General features: G+C 44.1%; 1 protein-coding gene across 1 annotated transcript in view; it reads left to right on the top strand.

The window, feature by feature from the left end:
- The first annotated feature begins 7,719 nt into the window (after positions 1-7,719).
- The window catches only part of Lrrc3b (leucine rich repeat containing 3B), a 90,337-nt gene continuing 83,764 nt past the window's right edge, over positions 7,720-14,292 (top strand). Inside the window, exon 1 of the mRNA XM_052190709.1 lies at positions 7,720-8,244. The gene's annotated coding sequence lies outside the window, so the exon portion shown is untranslated. The remainder of the gene's footprint in view (positions 8,245-14,292) is intronic.

The raw sequence follows: 14,292 nt of genomic DNA, 5'->3' as shown, positions 1-14,292 counted from the left end.
ACAATCTGACCCTTTCGATTGGGGATAAATAGACCAGAGAGATGCTCAGTTTATCTCGGCAGTAGAATGTTGGGTTAAGATTGTGGATTCCAGAGATTTGTTAAGTTCTTAGTTGGGTAGTGAGACACAGAATGGAAGAAAGCTAGCTCCTTTTTTTTTTTAATATTTTTATTTTCTATATTCTTTGTTTACATTCCAAATGATTTCCCCTTTCCAGGATACCCCCTCCCCATATGTCCCATAAACCTTCTTCTCTCTATCCCTTCTCCAATCACCTCCATCCTTTTTCTCTGTCCTTATATTCCCTTCCCATGCTAGATCAATCCTTTCCAGGATCAGGACCCTCTCCATACTTCTTCATGGGAGTCATTTTTTTTTTAATTTTTTTTTATTCGATATAATTTATTTACATTTCAAATGATTTCCCCTTTTCTAGCCCCCCACTCCCCGAAAGTCCCGTAAGCCCCCTTCTTTTCCCCTGTCCTCCCACCCACCCCTTCCCACTTCCCCATTCTGATTTTACCGAATACTGCTTTACTGAGTCTTTCCAGAACCAGGGGCCACTCCTCCTTTCTTCTTGTACCTTATTTGATGTGTGGATTATGTTTTGGGTATTCCAGTTTTCTAGGTTAATAACCACTTATTAGTGAGTGCATACCATAATTCACCTTTTGAGTCTGGGTTACCTCACTTAGTATGATGTTCTCTAGTTCCATCCATTTGCCTAAGAATTTCATGAATTCATTGTTTCTAATGGCTGAATAGTACTCCATTGTGTAGATATACCACATTTTTTGCATCCACTCTTCTGTTGAGGGATACCTGGGTTCTTTCCAGCATCTGGCAATTATAAATAGGGCTGCTATGAACATAGTAGAGCATGTATTCTTATTACATGGTGGGGAATCCTCTGGGTATATGCCCAGGAGTGGTATAGCAGGATCTTCTGGAAGTGAGGTGCCCAGTTTTCGGAGGAACCGCCAGACTGATTTCCAGAGTGTTTGTTCTGTGTAACTGATCCTCTCCAGACATAGCTTCTGGGCATTCTGGAAATGGACAACTACAGGTAATGTTCTCTTTCAACATTCATATATTTTATTGTCTGAGGAGAGAAATGTAATCTAATGAAGGGATTCAAGGCCCATACCTAAACATTAAAAAAACCAATATACAGCAAACCAGTAACAAAGATCAAACTAAATGGAGAAAAACTTGAAGTAATTCCACTAAAATCAGGGACAAGACAAGGCTGCCCTCTCTCTCCATATTTATTCAATGTAGTACTTGAAGTTCTAGCTAGAGCAATTAGACAAAAAAGGAGGTCAAAGGGATACAAATTTGAAAGGAAGAAGTCAAAATATCACTATTTGCAGATGATATGATAGTATACTTAAGTGACCCCAAAATTCCACCAGACAATTCCTACAGCTGATATGCAGCTTCAGCAAAGTGACTGGATATACATTTAACTCAAACAAATCAGCAGCCTTTCTCAACTTAAAAGCTAAACAGGAAGAGAAAGAAATTAGGGGAATGAAACTCTTCACAATAGTCACAAATAATATAAAATACCTTGCTGTGACTCTAACCAAGCAAGTGAAAGATCTGCATGATAAAAACTTTAAGTCTCTGAAGAAAGAAATCGAGGAAGTCCTCAGAAGATTGAAAGATCTCCCATGCTCATGGATTGGCAGGATTAATATAGTAAAAATAGCCATCTTGCCAAAAGCAATCTATAGATTCAAAGCAATCCCCACTAAAATCCCAACTCAATTTTTCATAGAGTTAGAAAGAGCAATTTTCAAATTCATCTGGAATAACAAAAATCCCAGGATAGCAAAAACTATTCTCAACAATAAAAGAATTTCTGGGGGAATCATAATCTATGACCTCAAGCTATATTACAGAGCAATCGTGATAAATTGTACTGTATGGTACTGATACAGGGACAGGCAGGAAGATCAATGGAATAGAATTGAAGACCCAGAAATGAACCCACACACCTATGGTCACTTGATCTTTGACAAAAGAGCTAAAGCCATCCAGTGGAAGAAAAGATAGCATTTTCCACTAATGGTGCTGGCTAATTTGCTAGTCAGCATGTAGAAGAATGCAAATCAACCCATTCTTATCTCCCTGTACAAAGCTCAAGTACAAGTGGATCAAGGACTGCCACATAAAACCAGATACACTGACACCAACAGAGGAAAAAGTAGAGAAAAGACTTGAATACATGGGCACTGGGGAAAATTTCCTAAACAGAACACCAATGGCTTATACTCTAAGATCAAGAATTGACAAATGAGACCTCATAAAATTACAAAATTTCTGTAAGGCAAAGGACAGTGTCAAAAGGACAAAATGGCAGCCAGCAAATCAGGAAAAGATCTTCACCAACCCTACATCCAACAGAGGGCTAATATCCAATATACACAAAGAACTCAAGAAGTTAGACCCCAGGGAACCAAATAACCCTATTAAAAATGGGGTACAGATCTAAACAAAGAATTTTCACCTGAAGAAATTCGGATGGCCTAGAAGCACCTTAAGAAATGCTCAACATCTTTAGTCATTAGGGAAATGCAAATCAAAACAACCCTGAGATTTCACCTCATACCAGTCAGAATGGCTTTAACAACTCAGGAGAGAGCAGGTGTTGATGAGGATGTGGAGAAAGAGGAACACTCCACCACTGCTGGTGGGATTGCAAGATGGTACAACCACTATGGAAATCAGTCTGGCGGTTCCTCAGAAAACTGGACATGACACTTCCGGAGGACCCTGCTATACCTCTCCTGGGCATATACCCAGAGGATTCCCCAGCACGCAATAAGGACACATGCTCCATTATGTTCATAGCTGTCTTATTTATAATAGCCAGAAGCTGGAAAGAACCCAGATGTCCCTCAATGGAGGAATGTATACAGAAAATGTGGTATATTTACACAATGGAATACTACTCAGCAATTAAAAACAATGAATTCAGGAATATTTTAGGCAAATGGTTGGAACTGGAAAATATCATCCTAAGTGAGGTAACCCAATCACAAAAGAATACACATGGAATGTAATCACTGATCAGTGGATATTAATTAGCCCAGAAGCTCTGAATATCCAAGACACAATTAGCATAACAAAATGACTCCCATGAAGAAGTAAGGAGAGGGCCCTGATTTGGGAAAGGCTTGATCTAGCATTGTAGGGGAAGATGAGGACAGAGAAAAAGGAGGGAGGTGATTGGAGAATGGGTGCAGAGAAGAGGCTTATGGGACATATGGGGAGGGGGGAACAGAGAAAGGGGAAATCATTTGAAATGTAAACAAAGAATATGGAAAATAAAAGAAGAGAAAAGAAAAGAATTGACAAATGGGACCTCATAAAATTTCAAAGCTTCTGTAAGGCAAAGGACACTGCCAATAGGACCAAATGGCAACAAAGAGATTGGGAGGAATTTCTTAAATCTTTCCTCAGTGCTGTGCAATCTACAGATCCACCTGTTCATGCTTTTGCTGCTTGGTGACAGAAATATGAAGTACTTTGAGAAGTAAGGTAAATTTGTTTAACCAAGAAGATGAATAAAATGCAGAAAAATGGTTTCAATGGCTTGGGCAGGGTAGAAGGTCATCCAGAGAGCCCCTGCCTCTGACATCATCCCAGCTTTACAGTTAAGAGTCATCCGGTAGATGGTGTGTATGTCATGGCGGGTTTGCGCATGGTAGATTCAGCTGCCATAGGCTCACCCCAATCTCACAGTTTACTCTTCAATTTCTTCCCAGAAAAAATCAGTGAGACTAAGATCTCTCGTGGACTGTGTAAGTTGGGAGCAAAATAACAGTTTATGGCCAGAGCACTTCAAGCACCTATAGATACTCATACTGCCTAAAAAGGCAGAACCATAGATGGCCGATGTCATGGCCACCCTTCTGACAGGAAAGCCACATAAATGGAAGTTCTCAACACTGAAGACATGAGCAAACAGTAGAGTGAGAAGAAACCACATCTTGTTCAGCCCACATAAGGGTTCCCTAAAGAAATGAGCCAGCAATACATTAATGTGCATTGTAGAATCAGTTGAGTATATTCAAAAAAAGACATTAATAGGAAATTACTTGCCATTTATATGCCAGCGAAGTAATAATACTGCTTTTATTGCACATGCTAGTGTTCTTGAGTGCTTTTAAAGTACCTTGGAACTTCAAAATATTTCCCAGTTTCGGAGGATTAATTAGCTTCCCTATGGAGTAGCTCAGAAATGATGTTGCTGTTTTGGAGATGAGAAAGGCAAGGGGGTTTGAATTATTCATCCTTTCAATAAGTTTGCAGCAAGCGTATACTTTCTACATGGATCTGGCCATGGGGCAGTGAACTGATTGGCACAAAACAAGAGGTATTTGTGAGACAACAGGCAGAGAAGTAAATTTCAGAGGCACTTAAAACCATGCTAAGGAATTCAGTCTTTGCCATCTAAAATCATTATTAAAATCAAATATATAATATTGTCAATATATTTAACTAGCTCTCCAATTCTTCACAAATTTAGCCCCATACTTGGGGAAAAATAAAGATGACTCACTTGTCAACATCATTCAAATGATTACGTTGTTCTCTTGTTTGTGTGTTGATACTTTCTGGATTAAAATGTATGGTGTTGTATAAAGATTGGATATGCCCATACCACTGGAATTCTGGAACCGTTATTCTAGAACTGTTCATCAGATGTTCATTATTAAGGAAAAGTTTGACTTGCGTTTGGGACTCCCTTTTCATTCGAACCAAGCCACCAGCCATGAGAAATACAAAGAAATCCTGGAGAAATCCATGTATGGGATAACCACCAGGCCCCCAGCTCCCATAGCATTCAAGGCTAGGCACAGGCCAGACTTCCTTCAATTGAGGGTAAGTCCAGTGGTGAGGATGCTCTATAGGGGCCTCCTTGCCCAAATTCCAGCTTTACCCTCATTGGCAGAGGCTTTCTATTACCTGGTTTTGTGGGATCAACATCTTCATATCTTGATTTTTAAATATTCTATAGATTATAGGGCTTCAGGCACCAATCTGAATTTGAGAAATGCAGCCCTACTTGAAAGGAAGGCATCACACTATTGTTTCATTCAGAGATGTTTCAATTGGGAATGCAGGGCAGAACTGAAGGAACTTCTACATGCAAAGGTTTCTGTGACATACTGACTGTGAAACAATTCACTCCGTTTCTAAAGGAAGTTATACAGAAAACGTCAATAAATCCCATTTCCCCTTATATCTTTGTAACATTTCTTGTATGTGTAGACAACGTTTACAAATGACCCACCTCTGAAGCAGAAGGGCTGTGAAGGTGACCATGAAGGTCAGAGAGTCTCATGACCTCTCATGCTAAGTTCCTTCTCTGGTTCACTAATTAAGTTATAGGTAGGGCTTCCAAGAAGCTGTCTTTCTCTGGTTTCATTTTTTTAATTGGATGTCAGCACAAGCAGAGGAAACAACCAATCAGCTTCTCATATTAAAGAACATACTCTGCTAAGCTGGACTTGATTTCTGGTTGCTACAAAACAAATCTAAGTTTGTATCAGAGGTGACAAACTCCATGGCCTGTCATTTATCCTTTTTATAGCATGGGTGATACCAACAGCCAGCAAGTTGACAACTTGATAAACCAAGCAAACCAGAAAGCCACCATAAAGGTTATCTGAGCCATTCTTACACATTTTTCTTTTTAAGTTTAACTGAATTTAAGTATCATGGATATTACTAAGAGGTGAGTCCTCCACAAACGTTATTTCATTTAAAACACAGCACCAACTCAAATGTAGTATAGCATAGTCAACAGTTGGAAAGGCTTGGATGTGAGCCAGGTCTGTGAAGAGTGGATTGTGAACTCCATTATGCCCTGTGTCATCCTGTGCTCTGGAACTCTTTAGCTAAACTTGCACCCACTACCCACAATGGCAGTCATCTATAACAATTCAATATGTGATGTTTTATCGCATATTCCTATGAAATGTTTCACTATTCATCTTGTACTCTCTTCCAACTTTCCATTGCTTATACAGCAGTCTAGTGAGCATCTCTACAGATAGATTTTGGGTATGTTCTTGGTTTTTTTCCTGACTTGTGAGAAGTAGACTCATTGGCACAGTATCCGAGACAAATATTATACTTTCAATGAGAATGCCAAGTTTTCCTTTGAATAATTAGACCAAATTACATACCTGCTATTCATGTATATTTATTTCTAGGTCCTAAATTCTCAGTTTAAAAGTGTTAAAAATTGATGATAATCCAAATCCAGACTAATAAACTCATGTTGTGAAATGTTAGAAACACTAGTCATAGAATATAACGGTGTATAATGTGGAGCTGTTGAGCAGATCACAGCTGCTGGGGGTCGGGGGTGCACATGTTTGTAATGTGGCCTGATCCAGCATACTTCCAAAACTGTATAAAAAAGCATCATTGCAAATGGGGAGATGGTACAAGGTTTAACATGCTTGATACGGGTCACCAAATGATAAAGACTTTCTGGTAAGTCACCCTCTGGAATGGGTTTGCTCCAGCTGTGAGCTGCCGTGTGCCTGACTCTTGCCCTGTGTGCCGTGAGCTCAGTAGCATGGCTTTCTGGCCTGTGGGAGTTCAGCAGAGAAGTGAGATGGGCACTGGGAGCAAATGAGCTAGGAACAGAGAGAAAGGCAGTAGTTATGTACTGTCAGCAGAAGGGCCTGTGAAAATCACTGTGTGGCGTTCCATTCCTCCATAATCGTGGCGTTCCATTCCAAGAATCCCCTAGTCCAGGCACGCTGGAATTCACTAATTACAGGGCATTGATCTTCGAATAGATAAGCATTCCTTGTATCCAATGGACTCAGTAGATACAACTCTGTTGAATGCTTGGTGGGGTCTCACAGACGAGACGAGTGAAATGGTAAAATCTATGATTATGTCAGTCCTAGAGACAGATGAAAAGTTGGCAATAGCATATAGACTGAGAGAAAAACGAATCCAGCCTGGAGTGGAGTCGAGAAAGAAATTTGGAAAGACTAGTGTTTGGGAGTCTGGAAAGACAAGTTGCTCAGTCCTAAAAAGGTTTCTGGTGCTGATCTTATAATTAATGTCATGAAATAAAAATATTACTAAAACCAGTAATTCTGTCTCTCTTTAGCGCACGCGCACGCGCACACACACTCACACACACTCACACACACACATACACACACACACACCTTTCTACTGCACCCACATTTCTACTGCACATTCAAAGCCTTCCTTGGGACAAACGGAATCCTGGAGAAGTGGAAGAAGTTTGCGACCAAGAATTAGTGCATAAATGTTAAGCATACAGGGCAGACATCTCTTAAAATCTGAAAACGGAGCCTTGGGTTGGGGTATGGAGCCCTGACTCCTGTTTCACCCTTTAAAATAGTATTTGGCACACTATAAGCCATTTGTTGAGGTATTTTTAAATGTTTGTTTTTTTTCCCTGTTGACAGCAATGGACCTGGGCTAAACAGTTCCCTCTGGTCTCAGTAGTCAGGAAACGGAAGAAAGAATGGGGCCATAGCAACATGTCCTGGAACTGGGCAAGGCGATGCAAGAGCAGAGGAGGCTAACTAAGGTTCCTACCTCAGCTCTGCTGCTTCAGCAAAGGCTGAATGAAGCCCCTCCCCTCCTCATTCAGGATCTCTAGCTACAAGGCAGAGCAGTGCCAGCTAGGTGATAGCCAGCTCTGCCAGTCACGTTCACTCGCTCTAGCTCGTCTAGTCCCAGAAGCCTCGCCCCTCCTCCATTCCTAGTCCAGGTTTGGAGGCGAGTCCCCTCTAGTGACTGAGCCGCCTGCACGTTGGCGAGTGGCTTTCTGCCTCCCTCGCATCTTTGTCTCCTCCTCCAGCGAGGCTCCGGCGCCCCGCACAGGGTCCGCAGCGGCCGCCGCAGCAGCGAAAGCCAAGTCGTGCCCCACTCGGCAGCCCGGGGCCGCACCCTCGCTCGGTGGCGGCGCGCAAAGACGCCAGTCGCGCCACGCACCGCCTGCGTCCTGCGCCCGGGCCACAGCGCATCCACGCCGCCGCGGCGGTCGCTCCGGGAGCGGAGCCCGGCCGGCGGGCCGGGTCGGGGTGGGTAGCCCAGTTTGCAGTGGGCTGGAGCTGGCGGCCGCTGCAGCCCTAGCAGCGCGCACACCCCTAGGCTTACGCACCGAACGCCTCCTCCCTGCGCCACGAGGATGGAGCAGCCATCCCAACCCAGGACTGGCGCAAGGTAAGGTGCAGCCGCCTGTTGCTTTACGCAGAGCGCGGGATCAGCTCCCAGTCAGGGTGCTTAGGCCATCTCTCTGGGAAGCAGAGAAGGGTCACCGCAGTCCTGAGCCGTGTGGATCCAAACCTCCAGGTCCCTTTGACACAGATCTTTGGAGAGACCCTGCCTGGAGATGGGAAGTCGACCCTTTTCGCTCTTGTGCAACCAGGTGCCTTGCAGCAGTCTGCAAACTTTTGTGACCCTCCCGGTGTGGTTCTCACCTGGTACGGGGTCTGTTCAGTTCTCGCGTGCGCCCTTCCCCCAGCTCCCCTAGCCTTAACGCATCTGCCCATTTCTCTCACTGTATTCTTGCAGTTCGACTTTTTGCTCCCTGCAGCTCCAGATCCAGAGGCAAGGGCTTGGGATCTAGTAGTGCTTCTCTTGCCTGTCGCAGCTGGGTAGGGGCAGAGAGGGCTAACCAGGAGAGGTGGGACTTAATGCCACCCAGGGTCTTCATCCGGAGCGGTGCGAGTCAGACCGCTCGATCCTGCCACCCCCAAGTCGATAATGAAAATCCTCGGAGTGGCTTTCGGTTATGGTTATGTGCCATGGAAAATGCAAGTGCTGGTCTGGGTAGGTGAAGTAAGTGGTTCTGGGAGGAAAGGATCCCTCTTGAGGATGCGGGAGGCAGCGGAGGATGAGATCTGCCCAAGGGTGAGGGGAGCGGAAAGGCTCTGCTAATGTAGGCAAAGGGGCACCTCAGCGTGGCCACTGAAGAGGATTTGGAAAAAGAGATTGAAGTCCGTTGGGGGTGGGGAGCGCCGGCCTGGGTGTGTAAATACAGGGAGAGGGTCTAGGTACCTGGGAGGACCGCAGGTGGGAAGCAGCCCTGGAATTCCTGACCCGGGTATTTCAGGGTATTTCCGAAGGCTGGTGCTTCTGCCTAGGTTAGAAAGAGCTCCCTCCCCAGGAACAAACAAACCTCTCGGCTATATTCTGAATGCGTTGGCATCTTGGGCGGTGACTGAAGGTTCAGATCATGGACCCAGGACGTTGTCCCTGGCTCCAAGAGGATCACAGCCCCTCTTCTCTCCAGCAACCGCTTGCTTCTACACCCCTTCATTTCCACCACCGGGTCGGTAGATCGACGCCCACCTTCTCTGACAGTACTAGGGCATCAAGGATGTCTCCACATTCCTGAATGGGAAGGAGACTCTTGGCCTAATCCCTAGGGGTATATGTGTGGGAAACTAAGGGGAGTCCCCAGAAGTCAGCAAGTAGGCTGGGGTCCTAACAATCCAGAGAAGACTCTAAGGCGGAGGCTGCTCTGGGAGACTCCTTCCCCTGGATGCTTCAAGGTTTGCACCTGGGCGGAGCAAAGAAGGGAGTGGGGGAGCCCTTAGCTGGCTTAGGAAAGATTCTTAGCTTAAAGCTGGAGGATGTGTGGAGAGACACAGAAGAAGGGGGTGTGCACAGCTTCTCCAGTGAGGGAAGACCTAGCTTCGCGACCTGGTATCTGGAATCAGAGGTGGGTCTATCCACTTTCCAACCCCCCAGATATATCATCCTGGTTGTTTCTGATGGTTTGGAGGTTGCGGAGATCCACCTTTGCACCTTGGCCATCTGGCCTTCAAGACCACTTGTGGGAAAGGGCGTAGTGTGCTCATTGTAAAGAAAGGGTGTCCTCTCTTTTCTTTTTATCTCTAAACTCCTCCCCTTTTCCCTGGTGGGGAACACATCACCATGTGTGGGGGAGGAGGCCAGTAGCCCTCTTCACCTGTCTCCAGGGACACTCTTGATGGAGAGTCCTGCCTGTCTCTAGTCCCTACCTAGTGCAGTGGGGGAGCGTTTGGAGGCTGTGCTGGTGTAGGGCTGTGGACAGCTCTCAGGTTCTCCTCGCATGAACTTCTCATGTTCTGGCTTTTAACAGAACAACCTTCCCTAGGCTGCCCTGTGATTGCCTCCCTATTCTGCTCTGTCTGGGGAAAAGCAGAATTGGAGTCACTTGATTTGGCTATTTGGCCAGAGCCTTCTAGAAGAGAGGTGGACTATCTAGGCCCTTGGAGAAATTCTATCATGGTCACTCCCGTACCCAGGGATACCTGGGGCAGCTAGCTCCTGCTTCAAAACAGAAAGCTGTACAGCCCTACGACCAAGAATGGGGATTCCCTCCACACAAGCTTCTGATGCATTTCTGGGGCACAAAAGGTGACCACGCCTTCCCCAGCCATACCTCACTGGTGACAGCACACAGCAGCTTCTTCTGATATACCTGGATGTCTGAGGTAGGACCCCAGACTTCAACGGCTCTGACAAGTTTCTGGCAGCTTCTCACCTGGATTTGTGCTCTCCCGCTTTTTGAGGAAATAGGGTGGAATCTCGTGGGAATTTGAGAGAAGGCTTCAAAACCTCTCTGAATGGCTTGGGCCAGTGGTTGAGACTGGAGTGATAGCAGTGCCTCATAACATTGGTCAGGTTGGTTCTGCATGCAGGGCCAGATGCTATTATGGGTATTGTATGTGCTTGTGTTACTTTTAATTTACACAATAGCTGTGAACGCTAGGTGAAGTGATCTTATATGATTGTGTAAGTGGGAACAAAAATATCACGGAAAAACAGTTTGGTCTTTTTCACCTAGCCAGTACATAGTAGGGCTGGTTCCCCCTGTGGGCAAGCTAGGTGTCCCAAATTCATAAGCAGATTTTGTAGTAAATGCTGTCCACGGGGGAGAGGTGATGAACGAGGCCCCTTCAGCTTCAGTCTAAGCCCAGGGGCACATGCCAGTAGAATCTAGGGTACGGGGACTGATGCTGTGTGTCTCCAGAGTGCAGTCTCTTGGTGTGCACCTGAACCGTGTTTAATAAAGCCACTGCTGTTGTTGAGCATTTCCTTTCAACCTGTTAGGAAATTGTTTTTTAATTTGGGGAGAAACAGACCTGGAAATCTATGTGTGATCTGCTTTGTGCACAAAAGGCACTTTGGGGTATAAAAGTGCTACACAGAAGAGTGTCCTGGAGGATGGGTGGGAACATAGCACTGGCTGTAAAGGCAGAGCCTGCTGCCTCTCCTGGGAGGCCCTTTGGCACAGAGTACTGCCCAGCAGTGAGGTAGCAGATAAGCAATGTGGGAACCATCGCCTTGGATGTCTGGGTCCATGGAAATTTGATTATGCACAAATACATGCTTATTTCTGATATTATTTAGCATCTTAAAAATACTGAAGGAAAATGACTTCCTTATATTTAAAAAAAAGGTAGTTTTTCTTACTTTTCCATAAAAATCCCTTTAATCAGCATTACTTGATTAAGTAAGTAACAGAAAATGAACAAGTCACCACAAACCTGGCTCTTCGGGAACCCAAATGCAGTAGACTATTTATAAGCCTTCAAAGCAACAAAAATTAACTAACCATGCAAACCTTTAATGATTCTAAATAAGATTGAATGGATTACCAGCCATTCTGAAAACTCTTATCAAGTTTGAATAGTTTTGTTTTATTCTGCTCACAATCATTTGCAGAAGTTGATAAAATGCAGAATACAGAATACAAGAGGAAGACCTTATTTACTCAGCCAAATGCATTGCTGAGCTTCTCCTTGATGTCCACTGCATTGGACCTCAGCGCTGATGTAATTCCACGGTTGGTGATGCGCCTAGGGATCAAATACTTCTCCACTCCTTCCACAGAGAGCACTTCCCAGTCACTAGAGACTCTGTGGCCCTGTAAGAAGTTTTGTGGAGTGGGCTTCTGGGTGTTGAGGATAGTTTATCTCTTTGCTCTGAGGTCATTTGCTCTAAGGTTGACATTCTCTTGAAGACAAAGTAAGAAAAAAAAGCCAACTACTCTGTGGCCCTCTAAGAAGTTTTGTGGAGTGGGCTTCTGGGTGTTGAGGATAGTTTATCTCTTTGCTCTGAGGTCATTTGCTCTAAGGTTGACATCCTCTTGAAGACAAAGTAAGAAAAAAAAGCCAACTGTAGAGTGGGAAAAGACTTACTCCTCTCCACCAGGGTGGCAGTGATTACAAGTGAACTTGGACACCTTGTGACTCGTATGTCAACTCCAATTTGGTTTCATACCAGCACAGAGTTTCTGGGTAGTCACTGGTGGAGAGGAAGAAGGTAAGGCCTGCGGGAGCAGCTCCTGCTGACAGCAACTGCAGAGGCAAGGCTATGTCAGGGACTGCTCCTGCTCAGCCTTTCTATCCATCCACGGTCACCTGCTTGGCCTGTGTCTGCTTGGAAAATCACAGGGTCCCAAGGTCCTCAAGGGTTGCACTCACATTTTAGAGAGTTCATCAGAGTGAATCATAATTTTATGTAAGTAGGAAAATTCATACACCTGCCACATTCTTCATGGAGGACCATAAGCAATGAGTGTGTCTCCAAAATGGGACTGGATCAAGGTGGGAACGCTGGTTTTGTTAAGACACAGCAGGTAAAGACTAGAATAAGATGTGCCCTTGAACTCCACTGTGACAATGTGACAATGTGACGAAAAATGTTCTCTGTGCTGAGCCACAGAATCTGGGTGGACAGTCTCATCTTAGATTTCAGGCTTTTCACAGCAGGTGGGAGGTATCTGCTCTCTCTCACCCTGTCGTCCATATCCAATCTCCTTACTCAATGGGCACCTATGTAGTATCCTATTAAGTGGACACAGGATGCTGTTACAATTCTCCAAGCACCTTTAAATCCTACAAACATAAGTTTATAAATGTAGACAAGAGAAAAACTAAGCACCTATGAGAGTAATCACAAGGAAAAATGAAGATTTCTTTTAGACTACCTTGACAGTATATATTTATGTTCTACACAGTTTGATAACACATTATTTTCACTTTAGGTTGATATTTTAATTAAATTCCAGAGCACCCAACTAAGATGGAGCAAGAGAAGTCAAAGCAGATGCTAAAGTGTGGTGGTGGTGGTACACTGGAGGCAAAGGCAGGTGAATCTCTGAGTTCAAGGCCAGCCAGGTCTATGAAGGAAGCTCCAGGACAGTCAGAGCTACAAAGAGAAACCTTGTCTAAAAAAAAAAGGAAGAATAGAAGGAAGGAAGGAAGGGAGAAAGAAAGAAAGAAAGAGAAACAGATGAGAGAATTCATTAGTGAAACGAATAAACCAAACAATATGAAAATATCAAAGAACCAACGAAGCTCTCTCCTCATAAATTCTGCCTTAAACCATTGTGTTCTATCTTAAAACATGTCCTCATTTGAATTCTCTATGTGACTAAACATTAACACCCGATTTTATGTGTATATTGTGGCTCTAAACACTTTTTTTGATAATGCAGGATGGATCAGGCTTTTAGATTGGAGATGGCCATGAACTTTTGAGTACTCTTTACAAAATCCTAGCTATTGATGCATCTCAGTTCAGCATGTGACAAGGCCATTTCCTGTGACAGTGAAATCTGAGGTCTTTTCTTGAGCCAAGTAACACAGTCATTTTCTGTGAGAGTGAAGTCTGGAGTCTTCTTTTGATCAGTGGTATTTCCCCAAAGTGGTAAATTAATAGAAACACCCTTACAATTCGTCATGAACAAATGATAAGGCCTGGAAACAGAACTGGCATTATAAGAATATACTTTCTTTTTAGAGGGATAAGCACATTAGTAAAGGTTACAGCATGTATCATTTAATTCCAAGCTAAACTTTTAAACTATTGATACTTTCCTCCTGCAAATATCACTACACTCATTTTTAAAACATGTTTTTGTGCCTTTTATTAAGAAAAAAGGGAACAAATATTATTAAAATGTCTCTGAAACAATTTCCAATAAAATGAAGCAAACTTGATAGTGCATTGTGTGTCCAAATATAGGCCAGCATTGTGTTTTACTTTCCTTTCTACTTATTCTCTCCCTCATTCTCTCCCTCACTTTCCCCCTCAGCCCCCTCTTTCCTGCCCTTTCTTCCTTGGGTTACTGACCGGATAGGTATTCTTAACACTATGTTACCGGGAGAAACTTTCACAAGACATGTCTGGTGACAAGGACAGGGCAGCCGGACAGTGCACTATGTGTTTTTTTAAGCTAAAGGCTTCTCCCTGGCTCTCAGTCAGGATTCT

This window comes from Apodemus sylvaticus, chromosome 8 (assembly GCF_947179515.1).
Source record: "Apodemus sylvaticus chromosome 8, mApoSyl1.1, whole genome shotgun sequence".
NCBI classification, from domain to species: Eukaryota; Metazoa; Chordata; class Mammalia; order Rodentia; family Muridae; genus Apodemus; species Apodemus sylvaticus.
This window is presented reverse-complemented; position numbering and strand designations above follow the sequence as displayed.